The 21,750-nt window shown below is 41.0% G+C and overlaps 1 protein-coding gene across 1 annotated transcript in view; it reads left to right on the forward strand.

Annotated features, from left to right (window-relative positions):
• The window catches only part of ZSWIM5 (zinc finger SWIM-type containing 5), a 161,333-nt gene that overhangs the window by 76,255 nt on the left and 63,328 nt on the right, over window positions 1-21,750 (forward strand). The gene's annotated exons all lie outside the window — the stretch shown is intronic.

Raw genomic sequence — 21,750 nt, forward strand, 5'->3', positions numbered from 1 at the left:
TAAATAAGCATATGAAAAGATGCTCAACATCATATGTCATTCAGTTCAGTAGGGAACTGTAAATTAAAACAACGGGTTACTACTACATACATATTAGAACAGGCCTTCCCAGGTGGGTCAGATGGTAAAGAATCTGCCCACAATGCAGGAGACCCAGGTTTGATCCCAGGGTTGGGAAGATCCCCCGGAGAAGGAAATGGCAACCCACTCCAGTATTCTTATCTTGAGAACCCCATGGATAGAGGAGCCTAGTACATGGAGTTGCAAAGAATCAGACACGGCTGAGCAACTAACACATATTAGAATGGCTAAAATCCTAAACACTGACAACACCAAATGCTGACTAGCATGTGGAGCAACAGGAACTCACATTCACTGACTGTAGGAATTCATTTCCAACAATTTTGGAAAATTTTTTACAAAGCAAAACATAGTTTTACCATACAATCCAGCAATTGTTTTCCTAGGTGTTTACTCAAATGAATTGAAAACTTATTCCACATAAAAACTAGTACTGCAGATGGTGACTGCAAATGGTGACAGTAGCCATGAAAGTAGCCAAGAAGACATTTGCTTCTTGGCAGGAAAGCTATGACAAACCTAGACAGGGTGTTGAAAAGCAGAGATATTACTTTGCCAACAAAGGTCAATATAGTTAAGGCCATGGTCTTCCCAGTGGTCACGTACAGTTGTGAGAGCTGGACTGTAAAGAAGGCAGAATGCCAAAAAACTGATGCCTTTGAACTGTGGTGCTGGAGAAGACTCCTTAGAGTCTCTTGGACAAAAAAGATCAAATCAGCCAATCTTAAGGGAAATCAACACTGAATATTCGTTGGAAGGACTGATACTGAAGCTGAAACTCCAGTATTTTGGTCATCTGATGTGAACAGCTGACTCATTGGAAAAGTCCCTGATGCTGGGAAAGATTGAGGGCAGAAGGAGAAGAGGGCTTCAGCGGATGAGATGGGTGGATGGCATCATTGATGTAGTGGACATGAACTTGGGCAAACTTCTGGAGATGGTGAGGGACAGAGAGGCCTAACGTGCTGCAGTCCATGGAGTTGCAAAGAATCAGACACAACTGGGTGACTGAACAGCAATAGAAACTAGTACAGGAATGCTCATAGCAGTTTTTTTTTCATATTTGCCAAATTTTAGAAGCAACCAACATGTCCTTCAGAAGGTGAGTGGATAAATAAACTTTGGTACATTCATACATTGGAATACTATTCAGCAGAAAAATGAAATGAGCTATTGAGCCATGAAAAGGCTTGGAGAAACCTTAAATGCTTATTGTTAAGTGAAAAGGCCAGTCTGAAAAGTCTGTAAACCATATGATTCCAAATACCTGACATTCTGGAAAGGCAAATCTATAGAGACACTAAAAAAGAACAACCAGTGGTTGTCAGGGGTTTGGGGTGTGGTGGTGATTGAAAAGGAAAGTGTAAATTACTGGAGCACAGGGTATATTTAGGGCAGTGAAACTACTCTTTATGATACTGTGATGATAGGTACATGACATTATGTGTTTGTCAAACTGACAGACCTATACATCTCAAAGAATGAACCTTAATGTAAATTTTAAAACAGACAAATAAATAGCAGTTGGTAATATTTCTGTGAGTCTGTTTCTGGGTTCTCTATACTGTTGTGTTGAGCTATGTATTTATCTCTCTAATACCTCACAGTCTTGACTTATTATAGCTTTAAGTCTTAAAATAGGGTTCAGTTCAGTTCAGTTGCTCAGTCGTGTCCATCTCTTTGCGATCCCATGAATTGCAGCACGCCAGGCCTCCCTGTCCATCACCATCTCCCAGAGTTTACTCAAACTCACATCCATCGAGTCGGTGATGCCATCCAGCCATCTCATCCTCTGTCATCCCCTTCTCCTCCTGCCCCCAATCCCTCCCAGCATCAGAATCTTTTCCAGTGAGTCAACTCTTCGCATGAGGTGGCCAAAGTACTGGAGTTTCAGCTTTAGCATCAGTCCTTCCAAAGAACACCCAGGACTGATCTCCTTTAGAATGGACTGGTTGGATCTCCTTGCAGTCCAAGGGACTCCCAAAAGTCTTCTCCAACACCACAGTTCAAAAGCATCAATTCTTCGGCGCTCAGCTTTCTTCACAGTCCAACTCTCATATCCGTACATGACCACTGGAAAAACCATAGCCTTGACTAGACAGACCTTTGTTGGCAAAGTAATGTCTCTACTTTTGAGTATGCTATCTAGGTTGGTCATAACTTTGCTTCCAATGAGTAAGCGTCTTTTAATTTCATGGCTGCAATCACCATCTGTAGTGATTTTGAAGCCCAAAAAAATAAAGTCTGACACTGTTTCCACTGTTTCCCCATCTATTTCCCATGAAGTGATGGGACCAGATGCCATGATCTTTGTTTTCTGAATGTTGAGCTTTAAGCCAACTTTTTCACTCTCCTCTTTCACTTTCATCAAGAGGCTTTTTAGTTCCTCTTCACTTTCTGCCATAAGGGTGGTGTCATCTGCATATCTGAGGTTATTGTTATTTCTCCTGGCAATCTTGATTCCAGCTTGTGCTTCTTCCAGCCCAGCGTTTCTCATGATGTACTCTGCAAAGAAGTTAAATAAGCAGGGTGACAGTATTCAGCCTTGGCGTACTCCTTTTCCTATTTGGAACCAGTCTGTTGTTCCATGTCCAGTTCTAACTGTTGCTTCCTGACCTGCATATAGGTTTCTCAAGAGGCAGGTCAGGTGGTCTGGTATTCCCATCTCTTTCAGAATTTTCCACAGTTTATTGTGATCCACACAGTCAAAGGCTTTGGCATACTCAATAAAGCAGAAATAGATGTTTTTCTGGAACTCTCTTGCTTTTACCATGATCCAGCGGATGTTGGCAATTTGATCTCTGGTTCCTCTGCCATTTCTAAAACCAGCTTGAACATCTGGAAGTTCACGGTTCATGTATTGCTGAAGCCTGGCTTGGAGAATTTTGAGCATTACTTTACTAGGGTAGATTGTTTCTATTTTATTCTTCTTTTAAAAATTTGTTTTAGCTATTCTAGTTCCTTTTCCTTTACATTAAAAGTTTAGAATAATATTGTCTTTATCCATAAAAATCTCGCTGGGATTTTGATAGTAATTACATTAACTGCATTTGGGAGGACGTAAAATCTTTATGATATTGAGTCTTCCAAACTGTGAACATGGAATTTCTCTCCATTTATTTAGGTCTTTAAAAAAAAATTATTTATTTATTTTTGACCAGGTCTTCATTGCTGTGTGGGATTTTCTCTAGTTGTGGCAAGTAGGGGCTACTCTAGTTGTGGTGTGCAAGTTTCTCATTGCAGTGGCTTCTCTTTTTGTGGATCATGGACTCTAGTGTGCACAGACTTCAATAGTTGTGGCACATAGGTTCAGTAGTTGTGGTTCCTGGGCTCAAAAGCACAGGCTCAGTAGTTGTGGTGCACAGGCTTAGTTGCTCTGCAGCATGTGAAATCTTCCTGGATCAGTGATTGAACTCATGTCTCCTGCATTGGCAGGCAGATTCTGAACCACTGAGCCACGATATTGGTGAACACAACATTCGGCTGAACTTCAAGTCTGTTGTTGATGAAGTCCCTCAGCTTTTGTTTGTCTTAGGAAGTCTTTTATTTCTCCTTTGTATCTGAATGATAACTTTGCTGGATAGAATATTCTTGGTTGGCAATTTTTTTCTTTCAATTATTCTGAATATATCATTTCATTCTCTCCTAGCCTGTAGGGTCTCTGCTGAGAAATCATTTGATGTCCTAACTGGGATTCCTTTGAATGTTACCATCTTTTTTACCCTTGCTGTTTTTAGGATTCTTTTTGTATTTTGACAGTTTCATTATAACGTATCTTAAAGAAGGTTACTTTGCATTGCATGAGATAATGAGGATCTATTAGCCTTGTGAGCCTAGTTGTCCAGTTTTCTCCACAAATTTGGGAATTTCTCAGCTATTATTTCTTAAATATTCTGCCCACATTTTTCCTTTTAATAGTTCAGTTATTCTAATAATTGAACAATGTTAGTGTCATAAAGATTACATAGGCTTTCTTTACTCTTTTTCCAGTATTCTCTTCTGACTCTCCTATAGAAAACTTATTCTATCTTCTGTTTGGTCTATTCTGCTGTAAATGCTCTCTATTGCTTTTTTTTCATTTCATTCATTGGATTCTTCAGCTCCAGAATTTCTGTTTGTTTCTCTTTTATGATTTCTTCTTCTTTGTTAAGTTTCTGATTTTGTTTAGGTATTATTTTTCCTGACTTCATTGAATTATCTTTATGTTTTTCTTGTAGCTAATTGAGCTTCCTTAAAATAGCTATTTCGAATTTTTTGTTAGATAGCCAAATTCTGTATCTCTGTATTCAGTTATGCAAGGTTATTGTCATTTGGTGATGACATGTTTCCTTGATTCTTCATGTTCCTTGGACTTTTTGTGTTGCTGCTTTTGCACTTGGAGTGGCAGACACCTCAAATATTTACTAATTGCCTTCAGGTAGGATATACTCTTTGTTGGTCCTGTTATATGTGGGGTTTTCTCCAATCTTGAATGGATAAACCTGCTTCCCATTTCTTGCTCATCCTTGTGGCAGAATTCTTAAGCTTTTATGCTTTCTTTAATTTTCACATCTCACAAGGCCAATTGCTGAAAACCTCTTTTATTTTCCAGAAGGTGGTGCTATGGCTTAAGTATGTGGTTCCTCTTACCTACAGACCTTGGTCTGATTATCTGAGTGCATTCCACTGGCTCTCACTCTAACTGCCATATTTGGGAGTGTGCAGAAGGAGCTGCCTTCAGGGGTGGGTGTGGGTGGTGTGGGTGTAGCACTTGGGATGTTGATGTGCCTGTGGATCAGATGCAGAGATCATTAGGTGAGGTTCTCCTAGTAGCTCATGGGTGGGTTAAATGCAAATAGCAGGAACCATGTCTCTTTAATGCCCTTTAATATTCTTATCTGCCTCTTTCAGTTTCCCTACCCCCAGACATGGAAGTCTGACCTCAATACTCTGGGTACTAAAAAACAAATTTCTCCAGCAGTGTCTGAACAGCTGGAGTAGCCAAGCACTCACCTTCCCCAACCTTATCACCTTGAGAGAGGGACAGCACTGGCAAAGTTCTAGTTACTTTTTCTGTTGCATCTAGTTTATTTTTTGTTTTGCTTTGTTTTGTTTTTGCCCCAGTGCTAAAAATTTCCCCTCAAGAAGGCTGGACTCTACAAATACTCTCTTATCTGGCAGTGACTTCCGCATGAACACTCTTTGAGTTTTCCCCAACTATAGCTAAGAGAGGTTGGGACTAGTTTGCTGGCTCCTGCTGTTTCCCAGCCCTTATTGAGTCCTCTCTGACTATTAGCTAATGCACAGATACGAGAGACTGCTTCCAAGTCCCTTAGCGTATAGTGTTGGAGATCTCACGACTCCCAGTGCTGTGTGCTTCGTCACTCAGTCTTGTCTGCCTCTTTGCAACTCCATGGACTGTAGCTTGCCAGGCTTCTCTGTCCATTCTCCAGGCAAGAATATTGGAGTGGGTTGCCGTGCCCTCCTCCAGGAGATTTTCCCAACCCAGGGATTGAACCCAGGCCTCCCACATTACAGGCATGGTCTTTACTGTCTGAGCTACTAGGGAAGCCCCACAACTCTCAGAGGTACCTTCATTTTTGGATGGATGCTGATTTTTAGTTGCTAAAAGCGAGAGCAAAAAGGAACAACATCTTATGCTACCATGATGCTGATGTCCCTCTCAGGAAAAGTTCTTTTGACCTTGAGTTAGGCAAAGATTTCTTAAATACAACAACAGAATCATGATCTATAAGAGAATAGTGATAAATGAGACTTTATCAAAATTAGAAACTTGTTCACTTTGAAAAATGTGATAAAGACAATGAAAACAATCCACATACTGGGAGAAAATATTTGCAAAGTGCATATCTAATCAAGGATTTGTATCTAGATAATAGAAAGAACACCCAAACTTTCTAATGAAAAAACAAGCTATCCAATTATGAAAGTGGCATAATTTTGAGTAGATCCTTCATCACTAAAGATATATGGATTGCAAATATACACATCGTACATTGTTTGAGAAATGAAAATTAAAATCCAATGATATACTACTGCATACCTATGTGGTTCAGTTCAGTCACTCAGTCGTGTCTGACTCTTTGAGACCCCATGAATGGCAGCATGCCAGGCCTCCCTGTCCATCACCAACTCCCAGAGTACACCCAAACTCATGTACATTGAGTTGATGATGCCATCCAGCCATCTCATCCTCTGTCGTCCCCTTCTCCTCCTTCCTCCAATCCCTCCCAGCATGAGGGTCTTTTCCAGTGAGTCAACTCTTTGCATGAGGTGGCCCAAGTATTGGAGTTTCAGCCCCAGCATCAGTCCTTCCAATGAACACCCAGGACTGCTCTCCTTTAGGATGGACTGGTTGGATCTCCTTGCAGTCCAAGGGACTCTCAAGAGTCTTCTCCAACACCACAGTTCAAAAGCATCAATTCTTCGGGGCTCAGCTTTCTTCACAGTTCAACTCTAACATCCATACATGACCACTGGAAAAACCATAGCCTTGACTAGACGGAGGTTTATTGGCAAAGTAATGTCTCTGCTTTTAAATATGCTATCTAGGTTGGTCATAACTTTCCTTCCAAGGAGTAAGCGTCTTTTAATTTCATGGCTGCAATCACCATCTGCAGTGATTTTGGAACCCAAAAAAATAAAGTCTGACACTGTTTCGACTGTTTCCTCATCTATTTCCCATGAAGTGATGGGGCCAGATACCATGATCTTTGTTTTCTGAATATTGAGCTTTAAGCCAACTTTTTCACTCTCTACTTTCACTTTCATCAAGAGACTTTTTAGTTCCTCTTCACTTTCTGCCATAAGGGTGGTGTCATTTGCATATCTGAGGTTATTGTTATTTCTCCCGGCAATCTTGATTCCAACTTGTGCTTGTTCCAGCCCAGCGTTTCTCTTGATGTACTCTGCAAAGAAGTTAAATAAGCAGGGTGACAATATACATCCTTGACGTACTCCTTTTCCTATTTGGAACTAGTCTGTTGTTCCATGTCCAGTTCTAACTGTTGCTTCCTGACCTGCATATAGGTTTCTCAAGAGGCAGGTCAGGTGGTCTGGTATTCCCATCTCTTTCAGAATTTTCCACAGTTTATTGTGATCCACACAGTCAAAGGCTTTGGCATACTCAATAAAGCAGAAATAGATGTTTTTCTGGAACTCTCTTGCTTTTTTGATGATCCAGAAGATGTTGGCAATTTGATCTCTGGTTCCTCTGCCTTTTCTAAAACCAGCTTGAACATCTGGAAGTTCACGGTTCATGTATTGCTGAAGCCTGGCTTGGAGAATTTTGAGCATTACTTTACTAGTGTGTGAGATGAGTGCAATTGTGCTGTAGTTTGAGCATTCTTTGGCATTGGCTTTCTTTGGGATTGGAATGAAAACTGACCTTTTCCAGTCCTGTGGCCACTGCTGAGTTTTCCAAATTTGCTGGCATATTGAGTGCAGCACTTTCACAGCATCATCTTTCAGGATTTGAAATAGCTCCACTGGAATGCCATCACCTCCACTAGCTTTGTTCATAGTGATGCTTTCTAAGGCCCACTTGACTTCACATTCCAGAATGTCTGGCTCTAGGTGAGTGATCACACCATCGTGATTATCTGGGTCGTGAAGATCTTTTTTGTACAGTTCTGTGTATTCTTGCCACCTCCTCTTAATATCTTCTGCTTCTGCTTCTGTTAGGTCCATACCATTTCTGTCCTTTATCGAGCCCATCTTTGCATGAAATATTCCCTTGGTATCTCTAATTTTCTTGAAGAGATCTCTAGTCTTTCCCATTCTGTTGTTTTCCTCTATTTCTTCACATTGATCACTGAGGAAGGCTTTCTTATCTCTCCTTGTTATTCTTTGGAACTCTGCATTCAGATGCTTATATCTTGCCTTTTCTCCTTTGCTTTTCGCTTCTCTTCCTTTCACAGCTATTTGTAAGTCCTCCTCAGACAGCCATTTTGCTTTTTTGCATTTCTTTTCCATGGGGATGGTCTTGATCCCTGTCTCCTGTACAATGTCACGAACCTCCGTCCATAGTTCATCAGCCACTCTATCAGATCTAGTCCCTTAAATCTATTTCTCACTTCCACTGTATAATCATAAGGGATTTGATTTAGGTCATACCTGAATGGTCTAGTGGTTTTCCCTACTTTCTTCAATTTAAGTCTGAATTTGGTAATAAGGGGTTCATGATCTGAGCCACAGTCAGCTCCCGGTCTTGTTTTTGCTGACTGTATAGAGCTTCTCCATCTTTGGCTGCAAAGAATATAATCAGTCTGATTTTGATGTTGACCATATGGTGATGTCCATGTGTAGAGTCTTCTCTTGTGTTGTTGGAAGAGGGTTATCTTAGTCAAGCCTTAACCAGAGAGCTACTCCTCCCATCATACTGTCCTTTTAAATGATACTAATCTATTTACTTTACTGGATTACAATAAGGTATAAATAAAGTGTAATATGGAGTACACATTACATCTGGTTAAAAATAAGCTGTGTTGGAGCAACATCCTAGACAGAGCAAAACCCCAGACACTGAAACCTCAACCACAGAAGTCACTCTAGGTATCTTCAGCTCACTTTAGGTACCTACATATATCAACACCTGGAGGAATAGTTTAAATAAAGATTTTATGTGGACAACTTAAAAATTAGTTACATAATTTCTGCAACACAAAAAACCAACTATCCAGATAAAACCTCTTGGTTTAGAATAACTAATGATAAAATTCAATCTGTTATCATGATAAAAACTGTTAGCAAATAGGAAGACATGGAAACTTCCTTAATCTGATAAAGGTTATCATAAAAATTTACATTAAATATCAAACTAAATGCTGAAAGTTTGTTGTTGGTGGTAATAGTTATTTTTCTAAGATAACTGAACAAGAAAGGAATGCTACTTATCACCATTTTTATTTGACTTTGCGCTGGAGGTGCAAACCAGTATAGAAAGGAAGAGAAAGGAAAAGGTATAATGACTAGAAACAAAAACAGAAAGCTCCCATTATTTGTAGAGGATATGAAAGTGGAGGTAGAAAATCCAAAAGAATCTATAGATGTATTATTCAAAGTAGTGAATTTAGCAAGTTACTGGGTAGCAGTTTAATACACAATAATCAGTTATAATTTGATAGACCAGCAGTTAGAAAATGCAGTGGTTAAATACAATGTACAACAGCATAAAATTTCAAATATTTAGAAATAAATCTGACTGATGATATAGATGAGGCTATTAGGAAAACTATAAAAACATTATTGAGACAGCAATAATTACAAAAACACTGATTAATCAGACTTTGTCAAGTTTTCTGCTCTATAAAAGGCACTAAGAAAATGAACAGGCGAGACACAGACAAGTAGAAAATATCTGACAAACATATCTGCTAAAGGACCTGTATCCAGAATATACAAATGACGCCTAAAACACACTTTTTAAAAAAAACCACACAACCCAACTTCTTTAGATGGTCAAAAGATTTGAACAGCTACTTCACAAAGGAAGATATAGATATGATTAGTGAACACATGAAAAAGTTCTCAACATCATTACTTATTAGAGGAATGTAAATGAAACCCATAATGAGATACCACAACGCACTCACTCAGTTCAGTCACTCAGTCGTGTCCAACTCGTTGCGACCCCATGAATCGCAGCACGCCAGGTCTCCCTGTCCATCACCAACTCCTGGAGTTCACTCAGACTCATGTCCATCGAGTCAGTGATGCCATCCAGCTATCTCATCCTCTGTCATCCCCTTCTCCTCCTGCCCCCAATCCCTCCCAGCATCAGAGTCTTTTCCAATGAGTCAACTCTTCGCATGAGGTGGCCAAAGTACTGGAGTTTCAGCTTTAGCATCATTCCTTCCAAAGAAATCCCAGGGCTGATCTCCTTCAGAATGGACTGGTTGGATCTCCTTGCAGTCCAAGGGACTCTTAAGAGTCTTCTCCAACTCCACACTTCAAAAGCATCAATTCTTCGTCACTCAGCCTTCTTCACAGTCCAACTCTCACATCCATACATGACCACAGGAAAAACCATAGCCTTGACTAGACGGACCTTTGTTGGCAAAGTAATCTCTCTGCTTTTGAATATGCTATCTAGGTTGGTCATAACTTTCCTTCCAAGGAGTAAGCGTCTTTTAATTTCATGGCTACAGTCACCATCTGCAATGATTTTGGAGCCCAAAAAAATAAAGTCTGACACTGTTTCGACTGTTTCCCCATCTTTTCCCATGAAGTGATGGGACCGGATGCCATGATCTTCGTTTTCTGAATGTTGAGCTTTAAGCCAACTTTTTCACTCTCCACTTTCACTAGAATGGCTAAAATTAAAAAGACTGACATCACAAAATGTCAGCCAAGAAATGAGCAACTAGAACTTTCATATAAATGCTAGTGGGAATAACTATAAACAAACTGATGAATTTCAAAATGATATAATCAATTATATCTCTGTATACTTTGATCCAATAATTCCACTCCTAGGAATTTATCCAAGAGAAATTAAAAAAAACATCCACACACTCTTGTATAAAAAGTTTCCAGCAGCTATAGTCACAATAGCAAAAAAGCTGAAAAAGCTAAAATATTATTCAAAGAACAATGGACAAATTGTGGTATATTCATACAATCAAATACTTCTTGACATTAAAAAGAAATGAACTACTGATACACATAATAATGTAACACATCTCACAAATATAATGTTCAACATAGATACATGTTACATAACCCCATTTATATGATGTTCTAGAACAAGAAAACCAATCTAAGGTGAAAAATATTAAAACAGTGGTTGGCTCTTGGCAGGGGAGGGACATGACAAAAAGACACCTGAGAGAATTTTTGGAGACTTGAAAATATTCTGTATCATGATACCCGTGGATTACATTATAGTATTACTATCGATACATTTAACAGTGTTCTTACTGTTGTTGTTTAGTCAGTTAAACTCTTCTGTGACCCCATGGACTATAGCCTGGTAGGCGCTGGAGCGGTGGCTGTGTGGCGCTGAAGCGGCGGCTACGCAGGGCTGGAGCAACTTCGAGGAGATATACCCATGTCCAAGGGCAGAGGAGAAGCCCCAGTAAAACGGTTCAGTTCAGTGCAGTTCAGTCGCTCAGTCGTGTCCAACTCGTTGCGATCCCATGAATTGCAGCACTCCAGGCCTCCCTGTCCATCACCAACTCCTGGAGTTCACCCAGACTAACGTCCACCGAGTCAGTGATGCCATCCAGCCATCTCATCCTCTGTCGTCCCCTTCTCCTCCTGCCCCCAATCCCTCCCAGCATCAGAGTCTTTTCCAATGAGTCAACTCTTCGCATAAGGTGGCCAAAGTACTGGAGTTTCAGCTTTAGCATCATGCCTTCCAAAGAAATCCCAGGGCTGATCTCCTTCAGAATGGACTGGTTGGATCTCCTTGCAGTTCAGGGGACTCTAAAGAGTCTTCTCCAACACCACACTTCAAAGGCATCAATTCTTCGGCGCTCAGCCTTCTTCACAGTCCAACTCTCACATCCATACATGACCACTGGAAAAACCATAGCCTTGACTAGATGAACCTTTGTTGGCAAAGTAATGTCTCTGCTTTTCAATATGCTATCTAGGTTGGTCATAACTTTCCTTCCAAGGAGTAAGCGTCTTTTAATTTCATGGCTACAGTCACCATCTGCAGTGATTTTGGAGCCCCGAAAAATAAAGTCTGACACTGTTTCCACTGTTTCCCCATATTTCCCATGAAGCGGTGGGACCAGATGCCATGATCTTCGTTTTCTGAATGTTGAGCTTTAAGCCAACTTTTTCACTCTCCTCTTTCACTTTCATCCAGAGGCTTTTTAGTTCCTCTTCACTTTCTGCCATAAGGGTGGTGTCATCTGCATATCTGAGGTTATTGATATTTCTCCTGGCAATCTTGATTCCAGCTTGTGTTTCTTCCAGTCCAGCGTTTCTCATGATGTACTCTGCATAGAAGTTAAATAAGCAGGGTGACAATATACAGCCTTGACGTACTCCTTTTCCTATTTGGAACTAGTCTGTTGTTCCATGTCCAGTTCTAACTGTTGCTTCCTGACCTGCATATAGGTTTCTCAAGAGGCAGGTCAGGTGGTCTGGTATTCCCATCTCTTTTAGAATTTTCCACAGTTTATTGTGATCCACACAGTCAAAGGCTTTGGCATAGTCAATAAAGCAGAAATAGATGTTTTTCTGGAACTCTCTTGCTTTTTCCATGATCCAGCGGATGTTGGCAATTTGATCTCTGGTTCCTCTGCCATTTCTAAAACCAGCTTGAACATCTGGAAGTTCACAGTTCACGTATTGCTGAAGCCTGGCTTGGAGAATTTTGATATGCCAGCAAATTTGGAAAACTCAGCAGTGACCACAGGACTGGAAAAGGTCACTTTTTATTCCAATCCCAAAGAAAGGCAATGCCAAAGAATGCTCAAACTACCATACAGCAAAACAGTAGGAGGGGCAAAATCATATTTAGAATCAAACCCCATACCCTCCAGAGACACTCAGAGGGCTTAAACTTTGTGCATACCAGGACCCAGAGACCCCACAGAGACTGAGACAGAACTGTGTTTGAGTGTCTCCTGTGGAGGTACGGGTCAGCAGTGGGCTGCTTCAGGGGCAGGGGCTCTGAGTGCAGTAGACCTGGGTATGACATAAGCCCTCTTGGAGGAGTTCACCATTAACCCCACCATAGAGCCGCCAGAACTTACACTGGACTGGGGAAACAGACTCTTGGAGGGAAAAACAGAACTTGTGTATACCAGGACCCAGGAGAAAGGAGCAGTGACCCCACAAGAGACTGACCCAGACTTGCCCGTGAGTGTACAGGAGTCTCTGGCGGAGGCATGGGTTGGCCGTGGCCTGCTGCAGGGTCAGGGGCACTGAGTGCAGCAGTGCATGCATGGGACCTTTTGAAGGATTGTCTTCATTACCTCCACCATAGTTTGGCCTCAAGTCAAATAACAGGGAGGAAACACAGCCCCTCACATCAACAGAAAATTGGATTAAAGATTTACTGAGCATGCCCCGCCCATCAGAACAAGAACCAGTTTCCCCCTCAGTCAGTCTCTCCCATCAGGAAGCATCTATAAGCCTCTTATCCTTCTCCATCAGAGGGCAGACAGAATGAAAAGAATGAAAACCACAATCACAGAAAACTAACCAATCTGATCACATGGACCACAGCCTTGTCTAACTCAGTGAAAACATGAGCCATGCCATGTAGTGCCACCCAAGACGGACGGGTCATGGTGGAGAGTTCTGACAAAACGTGGTCCACTGGAGAAGGGAGTTCCAGAAAAACATCTACTTCTGCTTTATTGACCATACCAAAGCCTTTGACTGTGTGGATCACCTCAAACTGTGAAAAATTCTTAAACAGATGGAAATACCAGACCATCTGACCTGCCTCCTGAAAAATCTGTATGCAGGTCAAGAAGCAACAGTTAGAACTGGACATGGAAAAACAGACTGGTTCCAAATTGGGAAAGGAGTACGTCAAGGCTGTATATTGTCACCCTGCTTATTTAACTTCTATGCAGAGTACATCATGAGAAACACTGGACTGGATGAAGCACAAGCTGGAATCAAGATTGCCAGGAGAAATATCAATAACCTCAGATGTGCAGATGACAGCACCCTTATGGCAGAAAGTGAAGAGGAACTAAAGAGCCTCTTGATGAAAGTGAAAGAGGAGAGTGAAAAAGTTGGCTTAAAACTCAACATTCAGAAAACGAAGATCATGGCACCCAGTCCCATCACTTCATGGGAAATATGGGGAAACAGTGGAAAGAGTGTCAGACTTTATTTTTCGGGGCTCCAAAATCACTGCAGATGGTGACTGCAGCCAGGAAATTAAAAGGCACTTTCTCCTTGGAAGGAAAGTTATGACCAACCTAGATAGCATATTCAAAAGCAGAGAGATTACTTTGCCAACAAAGGTCCATCTAGTCAAGGCTATGGTTTTTCCTGTGGTCATGTATGGATATGAGAGTTGGACTGTGAAGAAAACTGAGCACTGAAGAATTGATGCTTTTGAACTGTGGTGTTGGAGAAGACTCTTGAGAGTCCCTTGGACTGCAAGGAGATCCAAGCAGTCCATTCTGAAGGAGATCAGCCCTGGGATTTCTTTGGAAGGAATGATGCTAAAGCTGAAACACCAGTACTTTGGCCACCTCACGTGAAGAGTTGACTCATTGGAAAAGACTCTGATGCTGGGAGGGATTGGGGGCAGGAGGAGAAGGGAACGACAGAGGATGAGATGGCTGGATGACATCACTGACTCGATGGACATGAGTCTGAGTGAACTCCAGGAGTTGGTGATGGACAGGGAGGCCTGGCGTGCTGCAGTTCATGGGGTCACAAAGAGTCGGACACGACTGAGCGACTGAACTGAACTGATAATTATGTTTACACGTCTCTCTCTTTTTAGATTATAATATACTCAAGGACTTTGTCTAATTTTGCATCTTTATTGCTCAACTTTATCACATTGTTCAGAAGGTGTTATTTGATTGTTTGCTTGACAGAGTGAATGAGTAGATAGGTTATAGACCATTTTTGGAGAATATTGTAAACTGTGTATGTAGGAGGTACGGAAAAGAACAGGTTGTAGAATATCTGACCAGAGTTCAACACTGAGTGACCAGCCTGTTTTCTTTAATAGGGTCTGAAAAGTCAGAGGAGCATAATTTTTGGGTGAAAGATGAAGAATTCAATTTAAAACATGTTAAGTGACTTCCTCAGATGTTCAGCAGGCAGTTGCAAATGTAGACCTGGATCCCAGAAGATTTTGAGAGATATTATACTTTTAGGTGTTCCAGCAAAAAGTAACCATTAAAATTACCTGACACTATCCTAGTTTTCACCATCACTTCTTTTCTATAAATAGCTTTTAACAACTAATCTCTCTGCTTCTGTTCCAGCCTCTCAATTCATTCTCTACATTCTCCAGAATGATCTTCTTAAAATGTACATCTACTCATGATATTGACTTATTTAAAATAGGCTTTTAATGATTCTTCCTTGTTTTCAGAGAAGAACCAACACTATTTACCTGTTACCTTTATAATCTCATCCCTTGCTACCTCTTTGGGCACATCTCTCCATCCTCTTCTTTATACTCTACCCTTCAGCCCTGGTAGCTCAGCTGGTAAAGAATCCACCTGCAGTGCAGGAGACCCCAGTTCAATTCCTGGGTTGGAAAGATCCCCTGGAGAAGCTATAGTCCACCCACTCCAGTATTCTTGGGCTTCCCTGTTGGCTCAGAGGGTAAAGAATCCACCCGCAATGTGGGAGACCTGTGTTCCATCCCTGGCTTGGGAAGATCCCTGGAGGAGGAGCTTGGCAACCCACTCCAGTATTCTTGCCCATAGAATCCGCTTGGACAGAGGAGCCTGGCAGGCTACAGTCCATGGGGTTGCAAAGAATCAGATATGACTGAGCAAGTAAGCACTTCAGCCATAATAAACTGCTCAAAGTCCCATGTAGAGGCCACCATTATAGAACAGATGGTGGAGGTGGTGGTGATACTACTACTAATAGCAATATTTTTTTCAACAAATGTCAAGATTCTGCTAGTCCTTATTTTAAGCAATTTATATATAATAATAGCTAAAACTTAATATAGCACATACCATGTCATAGCAAAGAGCTTAGCACTTTGCCACATCAACCAGGGAGGGGTATCTTCTTAGGTTCAATTAAACATTCAGACTCAAGACTAATAGGCAAAGAAAAAGACTGTAATAGACTACACTTCACATTAGTCTGGGCTTCCTAATAGCTCAGTTGGTAAAGACTGCCTGCAATGCAGGAGACCCCGTTTCGATTCCTGGGTCAGAAGATCTGCTGGAGAAGGGATAGGCTACCCACTCCGGTATTCTTGGGCTTTCCTTGTGGCTCAGCTGGTAAAGAATCCACCTGCAATGTGGGAGACCTGGATTCAATCCCTGGGTTGGGAAGATCCCCTGTAGAAGGGAAAGGCTACCCGCTCCAGTATTCTGGCCTGGAGAATTCCATGGACTATATAGTCCATGGGGTCACAAAGAGTCGGACACAACTGAGTGACTTTCACTCACTCACTCACTCACTGACATTAGTCTGCTCAAAAATATATAGGACATTTCAAAACCTAACTCTGAAGCTACAGTAGTCAAAACAGTGTAGCATACAGACAGACATACAGATCAATGGAATAGAGTATAGAACCCAGAAATAAACCTTCATATATGTGGTTAAATGATTTTTGACAGGGATGCCAAGACCATTCAGTGGGGAAAGGACAGTCTTCAACTATTGGTGCTAGGAAAACTGGATGTCCACATGCAGAAGAAGGAAGTTGGACTCTTACCTAATACCATATACAAAAATTGATTCAAAAATAGATCAAGGACCTAAATGTAATACCTAAAACAATAAAAGGGCTTCCCTGGTGGCTCAGATGGTAAAGCATCTGCCTGCAATGCAGGAGACCTGGGTTCAATCCCTGGGTCTGGAAGATCCCCTGGAGAAGGAAATGGCAACCCTCTCCAGTACTCTTACCTGGAAAATTCCATGGATGGAGGAGCCTGGTAGGCTACAATCCATGGGGTTGCAAAGAGTTGGACACAACTGAGTGACTTCACTTTCTTTCTTTCTTCTAAAACACAATAAAACTCTTAGAAGAAATCATATAACAAAAGCTCTGTGGCATTGTATTTGGCAGTGATCTCTTTGATATGATACCAAAGACACAGTTAATAAAAGAAATTGGATTTCATGAAAATTAAAGATTTTGTACACCAAATGACACTATCCATAAATTAAAAAGGCAATGCACAGAATGGGAAAAAATATTTATACATCATATATCTGATAAGGAATTAATATCTAGAATATGTAAAGAACTCCTAAAACTCAACAACAAAAGAGCAAACAACTTCATTCAAAAATAGGCCAAAATCTTAATAGACATTTCTCCAAAGAATATATACAAATAGTTAATAAGCACATTAAAAAAAAAGCTCAGCATCACTAATCATTAGGGAAGTGAATGCAAATCAAAACTCTTTTGAGATAGCACCTCATACCCAGTAGGATGGCTATTACTTTAAGAAACAAAACCCAGAAAAAACAAGTGTTAACGAGGATATGGAGAAATTGGGACACTTGTATACTGCTGGTAGGAATGTAAAATGGTACAGCTGCTATGGAAATCAGTATGGAGGTTCCTTTAAATTATTAAAAATTGAATTACCATATGGCTAAGCAGTTCCACTTCTGGGTGACATATACCCCAAAGAATTGAAAGTTGGGTCTCAAAGAAATATTTGTTCACCCTTATTCATAGCAGCATCATTCACTGTAGCTAAAATGCAAAAGAGGGACTTCCCTGGCAGTCCTGTGGTTAAGACTGTGCTTCTACTGCACGGAGCACAGGTTGAACCCCTGGTTGGGTAACTAAGATCCTATATGCTGCATGACTTGGCCAAAAAAAAAGAAAAAGCAAAAATCATGGATGAGTGAATAAACAAAATGTGGTAATACAGAAAATGGAATGCTATTCATACTTAAAAAATAAGATAATTCTACAGTATGCTATAATATGAATGAATCTAGAGGACACTGCATGTGTGCTAAATCTCTTCAGTCATGTCCAACTCTTTGCAACCCTATGGACTGTAGTCTGCAGGCTCCTCTGTCCATGGGATTCTCCAGGCAAGAATACCGGAGTGGGTTGCCATGCCCTCCTCCAGGGGATCTTCCTGACCCAGGGATCAAACCCACATCTCTTATGTCTCCTGCATTGGCAAGCGGGTTCTTTACCACTAGCGCCACCTGGAAGCCAGTATGCTGTAATATGAATGAACCTTGAGGACATTATGCTAAATGAAATAAGCCAGTCCCCAAAAGACAAATACTGTCTGATTGCACTTGCATGAGGTAGAGTAGTTATAATCATAGAGACACAAAGCAGCATGGCAGTTGCCAGGGACTTGGAGAGGGAAGAATGGAGAGTTATTTTACAAGATGTAGTGAGTTATGAGGATGAATGATGGTAATGTCTGTGCAACAATGTGAAATGTATTTAATACCACTGAAATGCACACATATAAATGGCTAATATGAAATGGTATGTGTATCTTAGCACAGAGGGTGGGAAGATTTGGGAGAGTGGCATTGAAACATGTATAATATCATGTATGAAACGAGTCGCCAGTCCAGGTTCGATGCACAATACTGGATGCTTGGGGCGGGTGCACTGGGACGACCCAGAGGGATGGTATGGGGAGGGAGGAGGGAGGAGAGTTCAGGATGGGGAACACATGTATACCTGTGGCGGATTAATTTCGATATTTGGCAAAACTAATACAATATTGTAAAGTTTAAAAATAAAATTTAAAAAATTTTTAAAAATTAAAAAAAAATAAATAAAAGAAAACAAAGTATATAGGATAGGATCCAAAGCTTGCCAGCAAGACAGCATCAGGCATCCTTCTTCAATTAGTTTGTAGCAGTTTATAGCTGTACAGGAGCTATTTTTTACCCTTCAACCACATACATATTAATCCATTTATACCTCACTGCAGGCTTCTTTGGTGGCTTAGCAGTAAAGAATGCATGGTCCGATCCCTGCGTCAAGAAGATCCTCTGGAAGGGGGCATGGCAACCCACTCCAGTATTCTTGCTGGGAAAATCCCATGGAAAGAGAAGCCTGGTGGCCTACAGTCCATGGGGTTGAAAAGAGTCAGACATGACTGAAACAACTGAGAAAACATAAATATCACTACAACAAAATAGTATTACTATCCCTTTTTACAGATGAGGAAACTGAAGTGCAGAGAGGTAATTTATTCAAGGTCACACAACTATTAAAAGAGGTTAGAACATGAACCCAGGCAGTATGACTCCAGCATGTACATTCTTAAATCATTATGTTAGGCAGAATAATAGCTTTCCAAAGATGTCTACATCTCAGTCATCTGGAACCTGTGACTATGTTATATTATGAGATAAGGAGGAATTAAGATTACAGGGGCTTCCCTGGTGGCTCAGAGGTTAAAGCGTCTGCCTGGAATGTGGGAGATCTGGGTTCGATCCCTGGGTCGGGAAGATCCCCTGGAGAAGGAAATGGCAACCAACTCCAGTACTCTTGCCTGGAAAATCCCATGAAGGGAGGAGCCTGGTAGGCTACAGTCCATGGGGTCGTAAAGAGTCGGACATGACTGAGAGACTTCACTTTCACTTCAAGATTACAGAGAGGATTAAATTTACTAATCAGCTGGCCTTGAGTTGAGGAGGTTATCTTGGATTATCCAGGTAGTCGCAGTGCAGCCACAGTAGTCCTTTTTCAGTGTCAGATTGATACAGTGGAGATGCAGCCCTTACTAAGGCTGAATTTGGAGGAAGGGGCCACCAGCCAAGGAAAAGCTGAAAAAGGCAAGAAAATAGATTTTTTTTTCCTATAGCCTCCAGAAGGGATGTAGCCTTGCAGACACGTTTTTTGGCTGTGCCAAGTGGCATGTGGGATCTTAGTTCCCCAACCAGGGTTCAAACTCACGTTCCCTGCAGTGGAAGTGCCTGATTCTTAACTACTGGACTGCAAGGGAAGTCTAGTAGACACTTGGATTTTAACCTAGTGAGGCCCATTTTGGACTTCTGTTTTCCAGAACTGTAAGATAATAAATCTGTGTTGTTTTAAGCCACCAAGTTTTGGTAATTTGTTACAGCAGCAATAAGAAACAACATAATCACTGTACTATACTGCATCTCATATTATACTATACTTCTTGCTGCCAGGCCTTCCCACAAGGCTGGTTTGCTTCTGCATATGCCATTTGACCTCCTTTCCCTACTTCTGGCCCTCTCTTCAGTCTAGATTGTTGTTTTACCCTTGCGTTTCCATCTTACTCTGTGGCACTTCTCATATTGCTTCTCAGGTAATATAGATCTTAGCTACCTGTCTGCCTCCTTTTCACTTTCAAATATCAAATTTGAAATTAATTCAAATATCATTATTGCCTGAAAGTCTTCTTTGAATTTCAGCCCCTCAGCCTGGACTAGTTATTCCTGCTCTGTTTTCTGTAATAGTGTTTGCCAATCTTTGTCATAATATTTACTTTCTCAGTTATAAATGTTTACTTGTCTGCTCTCCCTCTAGACACTGTTTCTTCTCATCTTAGTATCTTTGGTACCCAGCCTAGTACCTAGCACATTTTAAGAGCTTAAATAAAGTTTGATGAATGAATCAATGAGTTATTCTCTTAGAATTGCTGTTAGAATATTATATTTATCCTGAGCTTGAAAATCTTTTTTTCCTTCATTAGAGTAAGAAAAATAAAAAAATAGCTCACTATCAGTTCAGTTCAGTCGCTCAGTCATGTCCGACTCTTTGCGACCCCATGAATCACAGCACGCCAGGCCTCCCTGTCCATCACCAACTCCCGGAGTTCACTCAGACTCACGTCCATCGAGTCAGTGATGCCATCCAGCCATCTCATCCTCTGTCATCCCCATCTCCTCCCGCCCCCAATCCCTCCCAGCATCAGAGTCTTTTCCAATGAGTCAGCTCTTCGCATGAGGTGGCCAAAGTACTGGAGTTTCAGCTTTAGCATCATTCCTTCCAAAGAAATCCCAGGGCTGATCTCCTTCAGAATGGACTGGTTGGATCTCCTTGAAGTCCAAGGGACTCTCAAGAGTCTTCTCCAACACCACAGTTCAAAAGCATCTATTCTTTGGCACTCAGCCTTCTTCCCAGTCCAACTCTCACATCCATATGTGACCACAGGAAAAACCATAGCCTTGACTAGACAGACCTTTGTTGGCAAAGTAATCTCTCTGCTTTTGAATATGCTATCTAGATTGGTCATAACTTTCCTTCCAAGGAGTAAGCGTCTTTTAATTTCATGGCTGCAGTCACCATCTGCAGTGATTTTGGAGCCCAAAAAAATAAAGTCTGACACTGTTTCCACTGTTTCCCCATCTATTTCCCATGAGGTGATGGAACCGGATGCCATGATCTTCATTTTCTGAATGTTGAGCTTTAAGCCAACTTTTCACTCTCCACTTTCACTTTCATCAAGAGGCTTTTTAGTTCCTCTTCACTTTCTGCCTGAGCTTGAAAATCTTTTTTTCCTTCATTAGAGTAAGAAAAATAAGAAAAATTAAAAAATAGCTCACTATGGTGGCCATTAAAAATATGGTAATAACCCTGATGATCTGAGATTCATCTTTTTCAACATTCATTGTCTCAGATGATCATTAAGTTTAAGTGCTATTTCCCTAGATAATAGTGATTATTTTCCTTTTTCCCTTCAATTTTGCATGAGAAAAAAGTCAAATATTTTACCTGGCAAAACATTTTACATACTGGGATTCCATGTGTGGTCTTACTTAGACCTTTGAGCCAAAGAAACTTCTTTGGCTCTTATCTTTGTGGACCTTCTAGATTTTTATCTTTCAGCTACCACTCAGGTAAGGGTATCTCCATTCACCTTCCAGGAATCTTCACTTCTGTGCCTACAAAAACATTCTGTAGCCTTCTTCTTCGGTGTATTCTTGGTCTTGAGAGTCCCTACATGAACTGCAGATGAACTCTTGAATCTTAACCTGGCTTATACAGGAGAAAACTTCACCTGACTTTTTTGTTTCTCCTACAGGCTCCTCAGTAAGCAAGTTTGCTGACTT

The sequence above is a fragment of the Bos indicus genome, chromosome 3 (assembly GCF_029378745.1).
Source record: "Bos indicus isolate NIAB-ARS_2022 breed Sahiwal x Tharparkar chromosome 3, NIAB-ARS_B.indTharparkar_mat_pri_1.0, whole genome shotgun sequence".
NCBI lineage: Eukaryota > Metazoa > Chordata > Mammalia > Artiodactyla > Bovidae > Bos > Bos indicus.